This window comes from Muntiacus reevesi, chromosome 16 (genome assembly GCF_963930625.1).
Source record: "Muntiacus reevesi chromosome 16, mMunRee1.1, whole genome shotgun sequence".
In the NCBI taxonomy this organism is placed as follows: domain Eukaryota; kingdom Metazoa; phylum Chordata; class Mammalia; order Artiodactyla; family Cervidae; genus Muntiacus; species Muntiacus reevesi.
The window spans coordinates 21,891,547-21,898,367 of record NC_089264.1 but is presented as its reverse complement, the minus strand read 5'-3'; the positions used below and the strand labels follow the sequence as shown (position 1 = coordinate 21,898,367).

Sequence of the window (6,821 nt, the reverse complement as noted above, 5' to 3'; positions counted from 1 at the left end):
AAAATAAATATCATGGAAAAAAGAAAAAAGAAACTGTACTCATTTGAATAACCACCAGGCATCATGAAAATTAAGCAGCATAATCCAACTTGATCTTTTCAGTGATTTCTTTAACAGCCTGCATTTCATGCTGTTTCCAGAGTTTTATAAAATGTATATGTACAGTGATGACCTACGGGGTAGAATCAGGCACTGAACATGTGCAGGGCAGTGCCAAGACTTCACAACCTGAGTGCTGGCAGTGACACTGAAGAACCACTTCTGATAGGCATTCAGGGTTCGCAGAGCCAGTTGCTCCCAATTGTACTCCTGTGAATAAGGTGATAACCGAGGGAGGCATGCAGGTCCAGACTGGAGCAAGCAAAGGCAGGTACAGGTCAGTGATAGAACATTTAACTGTGGAGTAGAGCAAGCGAGAAGCAGAATTAAAGGCTTCTGGTGGAGGGTGGAGCATTAGCCTGGACAATTCTAATCATAAGGGGAGTGAGGAAATCCAGGAATGTAAATGAGTGTATGAATTGCAGCCACAAGGACTGTCTTATAACAAGAGAAGCCTTCTTAGAGATCAAGGTGATCTTGGCTCCTTCAGTTCAGTTCAGTTCATTCACTCAGTCATGTCCAAATCTTTGCAACCCCATGGACTGTAGCACGCCAGGCTTCCCTGTCCATCACCAACTCCTGGAACTTGCTCAAACTCATGTCCATCAAGTCAATGATGTCATCCAACCATCTCATCTTCTGTCGTCCCCTCTTCCTCCTGCCTTCAATCTTTCCCAGCATCAGGATCTTTTCCAAGGTGTCAGTTCTTCCCATCAGGTGGCCAAAGTATTGGAGTTTCAGCTTCAGCATCAGTCCTTCCAATGAACACCCAGGACTGATCTCCTTTAGGATGGACTGATTGGATCTCCTTGCAGTCCAAGGGACTCTCAAAAGTTTTCTCCAACACCACAGTTCAAAAGTATCAATTCTTCAGCGCTCAGCTTCCTTTATAGTCCAACTCTCACATCCATACATGACTACTGGAAAAACCATAGCTTTGACTAGACAGATCTTTGATGGCAAAGTAATGTCTCTGCTTTTTAATATGCTGTCTAGGTTGGTCATAACTTTTCTTCCAAGGAGCAAGCATCTTCTGATTTCATGGCTGCAATCACCATCTGCAGTGATTTGGGGGCCCAAGAAAATAAAATCCGTCACTATTTCCATTGTTTCCCATCTACTTGCTGTGAAGTGATGGGACCAGATACCATGATCTCAGCTTTTTGAAAGTTGAGTTTTACCAGCTTTTTCACTCTCTTCTTTCACTTTCATCAAGAGGCTTTTCAGTTCCTCTTAGCTTTCTGTCACAAGGGTGGTGTCATCTACATATCTGAGGTTATTGATATTTCTCCAAGCAATCTTGATTCCAACTTGTGCTTCATCCAGCCTAACATTTCTCATGATGTACTCTGCATACAAGTTAAATAAGGAGGGTGAAAATATACAGCCTTGACATACTCCTTTTCCTATTTGGAACCAGTCTGTTATTCCGTCTGGTTCTAACTGTTGCTTCTTGACTTGCATATGGACTTCTCAGGAGGCAGGTAAGGTGGTCTGGTATTCCCATATCTATAAGAATTTTCCACAGTTTATTGTGACCCACACAGTCAAAAGCTTTGGCATAGTCAATAAAGCAGAAGTAGATGTTTTTATGGAACTCTCTTGCTTTTTTGATGATCCAACAGATGTTGGCAATTTGATCTCTGGTTCCTCTGCCTTTTCTGAATCCAGCTTGAACATCTGGAACTTCTTGGCTCACGTACTGTTGAAGCCTCACTTGGAGAATTTTGAGCATTACTTTGCTAGCATGTGAGATGAGTACAATTGTGCAGTAGTTTGTACATCCTATGGCATTGCCTTTCTTTGGGATTGGAATGAAAACTGACTTCCAGTCCTGTGGCCACTGCTGAGTTTTCCAAATTTGCTGGCATATTGAGTGCAGCACTTTCACAGCATCATCTTTTAGAACTTAAAAGAGCTCAGCTGGAATTCCATCACCTCCACTAGCTTTGTTTGTAGTGATGCTTCCTAAGGCCCACCTGACTTCAGACTCCAGGATGTCTGGCTCTAGGTGAGTGATCACACCATCATGGTTATCTGGGTCATGAAGATCTTTTTCATATAGTTCTTCTGTGTATTCTTGTCACTTCTTAGTATCTTATGCTTCTGTTATGTCCCTACCATTTCTGTCCTTTATTGTGCTCATCTTTGCATGAAATGTTCCCTTGGGATCTCTAATTTTCTTGAAGCGATCTCTAGTCTTTCCCATTCTATTGTTTTCCTCTATTTCTTTGCATTGATCACTGAAGAAGTCTTTCTTATCTCTCCTTGCTATTCTTTGGAATTCTGCATTCAGATCTGTATATCTTTTCTTTTCTGCATGCCTTTAGTTTCTCTGCTTTTCTCAGCTATTTTTAAGGCCTCCTCAGACAACTATGTTACCTTTTTGCATTTCTCTTTCTTGGAGATGGTCTTGATCACTGCTTCCTGTACAATGTCACAAGCCTCAGTCCATAGTTCTTGGCTCCTTAACAAAACTTGTATAATTTCTCTCATCTTCTCCAGCTCCAGCCTGAACACTAGACCTGGCCCTAAGGTGGTGGTGGTTGTTTTTTAGTCACTAAATCCAGTGCGACTCTCTGTGACCAATGGATGGGAGCCTACCAGGTTCCTCTGTGTATGGAATTCTTCAGGCAAGAATACTGGAGTGGGTTGCTAGTTCCTTCTCAAGGGGATCTTCCCAACTTTGTATAGTTTCTCTAATCCTTTCCAGCTCCAGCCCAAACCACAGCCTGAATGACAGCCCAAGCCCTAAGGAGCAACCTCTTATTCTATGAACAGGTTCTTTCTAGGGTCTGGGTCTCTGTGCCTGCTCTTACTTCTCCTTAGGATTGCCCCAACTCTTCCATCTCTGACCAGCCTCTACTTGTTTTCTCTCTACTAAACACTAGTTTTCAGGCTGCCTGCCGTGCCCCCTGCTCATCCCTCATGAGCAGAGCCTTTCTATTTACTTCCATCATGCCACGTGTTACTTCTACACCACATATTCCTTACTCTTTATTACCTGTGCATGTGGTTTCCCCCAGATGATCTGCATGATCTAAGAGTTTAAAGGTCAAGATGCTCACCCCAAAGTGTTAATAGTACCTCACACATATAAATGCTCAATAAATAACTGCTGAGCTTGTTTGGGTGTACCAGCAGAAGCTCAAGAAACAAAAGAGAGAGAGATAGAGAGTAAGGTTGCATGCCTGAGAAAGACAGAGAGAAAATAATTAGAATCAGAAGGAAATCTAGCAAGAAGTTAGTTATTCAGGATGTGTATACATTTTGTTGTTGTTATTTCAAAAAGGTAAATGTTTCACAGTTAAAAGTAAGTAAATAAATAAACTGATGAATATTCAATGTCAGTAAGACAAGAGGGCATGTTCAAGCTCCGAAACTGGATCAATGGTCTTTGAATGCTCCCTAGGACATGGAAAAACTGTGTCCGCAGTCAAGATAGTCCTCTTTCCTGTAAAAAGAAACATAGAGTTTTTCCACAGTTCATGGTGAGCATTAGTAGAAGGTAATCCATGGAAAAAATTTAATTTACTTATAGTTAGCTGATACATGGTATAGTGCATGCGTGAATGCTCAGTTGTACCTGACTCTGTGATCCCATGGTCTGTGGCCCACCAGGAACCTCTGCCCATGAAATTTTCCAGGCACGAATACTGGAACAGGTTGCCATTTCCTACTCCAGGGGATGTTCCTGACCCAAGGATTGACCATGAGTTTCCTGAGTCTCCTTCACTAGCAGGGGTGTTATTTACCATTGAGCCACCTGGGAAACCCTGCATGGTATTGTACATGGGGGCTTTTTTTGATAGTAATGTTATTAGAGACAGCTAAAGTTGAACTTAGGCATATTTCTCTACAAGCAATGTTCATTAACGTCATAAAACATAATGGCTACCATAAATACGTGGACCTGCTTTAAATTTTCCTTACGGGTGTTTATTCAGCAGGTTTAGGCTTTTTAATTTCATAACAATAATCTCTTCTCTGGTTTCAATCAACAACAACAAGCTACAGTGAGTCTTGTTTAAAGCAAAAACATACAAAATAGGGCAAAGGGGTAAGGGTAAACATAAGAACTGGATCCTCCATGGGGAGAGAAACCCAAAGAAATCTAGATTTTGAAGTGTATGCCCATGTTCACAGAGCTTAGTGTCTTCAAACTCCTTTTTTAAGATTTAAAAAGACAAAATTTTTTATCATGTGATAAAAGTGGCAGTTTCTTAGCATAGAATTTAAGCTTAAATTTAGAAATGGGAAGAGGTATGTAACAAAGACAGCAATTTAAAATGACAGCCTCAAGGAAGGTCAAAGTGGAATTCTCATGACATATACTGCCCAAGTTAGAACAACTACCACCTGACTTAAGAGCTCTTTTTTCTATCAGTATTCAAGGAAGGGAAATACACTTTCCAAGGACAAGTGTCCTGGCCAGTTTGTTTCAAAAGTTTCATGTTGGGATTTGCAGTTGAAGACAGTTGAGGAGAGTTTTGCTTAAATTCACCTGGGCTTTTGTTATTGCTGTCGTTACAATAACTATTGCTGCTTTGTTTTAGGAAAAGCTGCCCCTAACCTGTCTTGACAAATTAAGTTCTATCAGCAAGTCTGGGAGACGTCCCTGTTGGTCCAGTAGCTAAGACTCCAAGTTTCCAGGGTTCAATCCCTGGCCAGGGAACTAGATCCCATATTCCACAGCTGAAGAACCCAGCACGCTGCCCCCAAAATCTGGCATGCCAAGTAAATAAACAAATATTTTTAAAAAGAACCAAGAAAGTCTGCAATTATATCAAGAATACCATGAGAACCTAGTGGCTGTTGTATGAACAAATTTTTACTTAACAGGTGTGATTTCTCCATTACAACAATTATAAATGATAAGCCAAAGAACAAAAGTAGAGACTATAAGCATTTAGAAGATTTGTCATCAACTGGGCGGGGGCGGCAGGTTCTCACTTAGTATGGAAGAAGATGAGTTCTTTGGAGAAAAAACTTTCCAGCATTATTGTGCAGAATTCATTAAACCTTCACAAAAGATAGGTGATTGTTGGGAATGGAGAACTTCAAAGGATTGTTCTGATGGCTACATATGAAGAACATATTTTCAAGTTAAAAATGGAACTGCAATGTCACATCAAGGAACATCTGCCCATGTACAGATATTTCTTCCTGTGGAGGAGGCTTTAGATATCCCCCAGACGATTTTGATGTAACCAAGACCACCACAGCAGCCAAAGTGATTAAATATGAATATCATGTCATATATTCCTGCAGCTACCAAGTGCCTGGGCTTTGCTTTAGGGCAAGCTTTGTAGATGGAAGACTTTTAGCTCTGAAGAACATCTGGGAAGGAGTTCATGAGTGCTATAAGATGTGGCTGCTGCAGGGACCATGGGATACTATTACCCAATAGGAGCATCTGATACTTGGACCAAATGCAATCTACAGATTCAGTGTGATCCCTATCAAATTACCAATCACATTTTTCACAGAACTAGAACAAAAAATTTCACAATTCATATGGGAACCCAAAAGACCCCATAGCCAAAGCAGTCTTGAGAAAGAAGAATGGAGCTGGAAGAATCAACCTTCCTGACTTCAGATTATACTGCAAAGCTACAGTCATCAAGACAGTATGGTACTGGCACAAAAATAGAAATATAGACCAATGGTACAAGATAGAAAGCCCATAAATAAACCCATGCACCTATGGGTACCTTATCTTTGACAAAGGAGGCAAGAATATACAATGGAGCAAAGACAGCCTCTTCAATAAATGGTGCTGGGGAAACTGGACAGCTACATGTAAAACAATGAAATTAGAACACTTCCTAATACCATACACAAAGATAAACTTAAAATGTATTAAAGACCTAAATGTAAGACCAGAAACTATAAAACTCTTAGAGGAAAACATAGGCAGAACACTCAATGACATAAATCAAAGCAAAATCCTCTATGAGCCACTTCCTAGAGTAACAGAAATAAAAACAAAAGTAAACAAGTGGGACCTGATTAAACTTAAGAGCTTTGCACAGCAAAGGAAACTATAGGCGAAGTGAAAAGACAACCCTCAGAATGGAGAAAACAATAGCAAATGAAATAACTGACAAAGGATTAATTTCCAAAATATACAAGCTGCTCATACAACTCAATATCAGAAAAACAAACAAGCCAATCAAAACGTGGGGAAAAGACTAAACAGCCATTTCTCCGAAGAAGACATACAGATGGCTAACAAACACATGAAAAGATGCTCACCATCACTCATTATTAGAGAAATGCAAATCAAAACTACAACAAGATATCACCTCACACCTGTCAGAATGGCCATCATCAAAAAGTCTACAAACAATAAATGCTGCAGAGGGTGAGAAAAGGAAACACTCTTGCACTGTTGGTAGGAATGTAAATTGATACAACCACTGTGGAAGACGGTATGGCGATTCCTTAAAAAACTAGGAAAAACACCACATGACCCAGCAATCCCACTCCTAGGATATACCCTGAGGAAACCAAAATTCAAAAAGCACATGTATCCCATTGTTCACTGCAGCACTATTTTCAATAGCTAGAACATGGAAGCAACCTAGATGTCCATCAAACCATAAAAGGATAAAGACATTGTGGTATATATACACAATGTAATATACATATTCAGCTCAGTTCAGTTCAGTCGCTCAGTCATGTCTGACTCTTTGCGACCCCATGAATCGCAGCACGCC

General features: G+C 40.4%; 1 pseudogene; it reads left to right on the top strand.

The window, feature by feature from the left end:
- The first annotated feature begins 5,057 nt into the window (after nt 1-5,057).
- LOC136147875 (ubiquitin-like-conjugating enzyme ATG10 pseudogene) lies at nt 5,058-5,692 on the top strand (annotated as a pseudogene).
- Nucleotides 5,693-6,821: the final 1,129 nt, after the last annotated feature.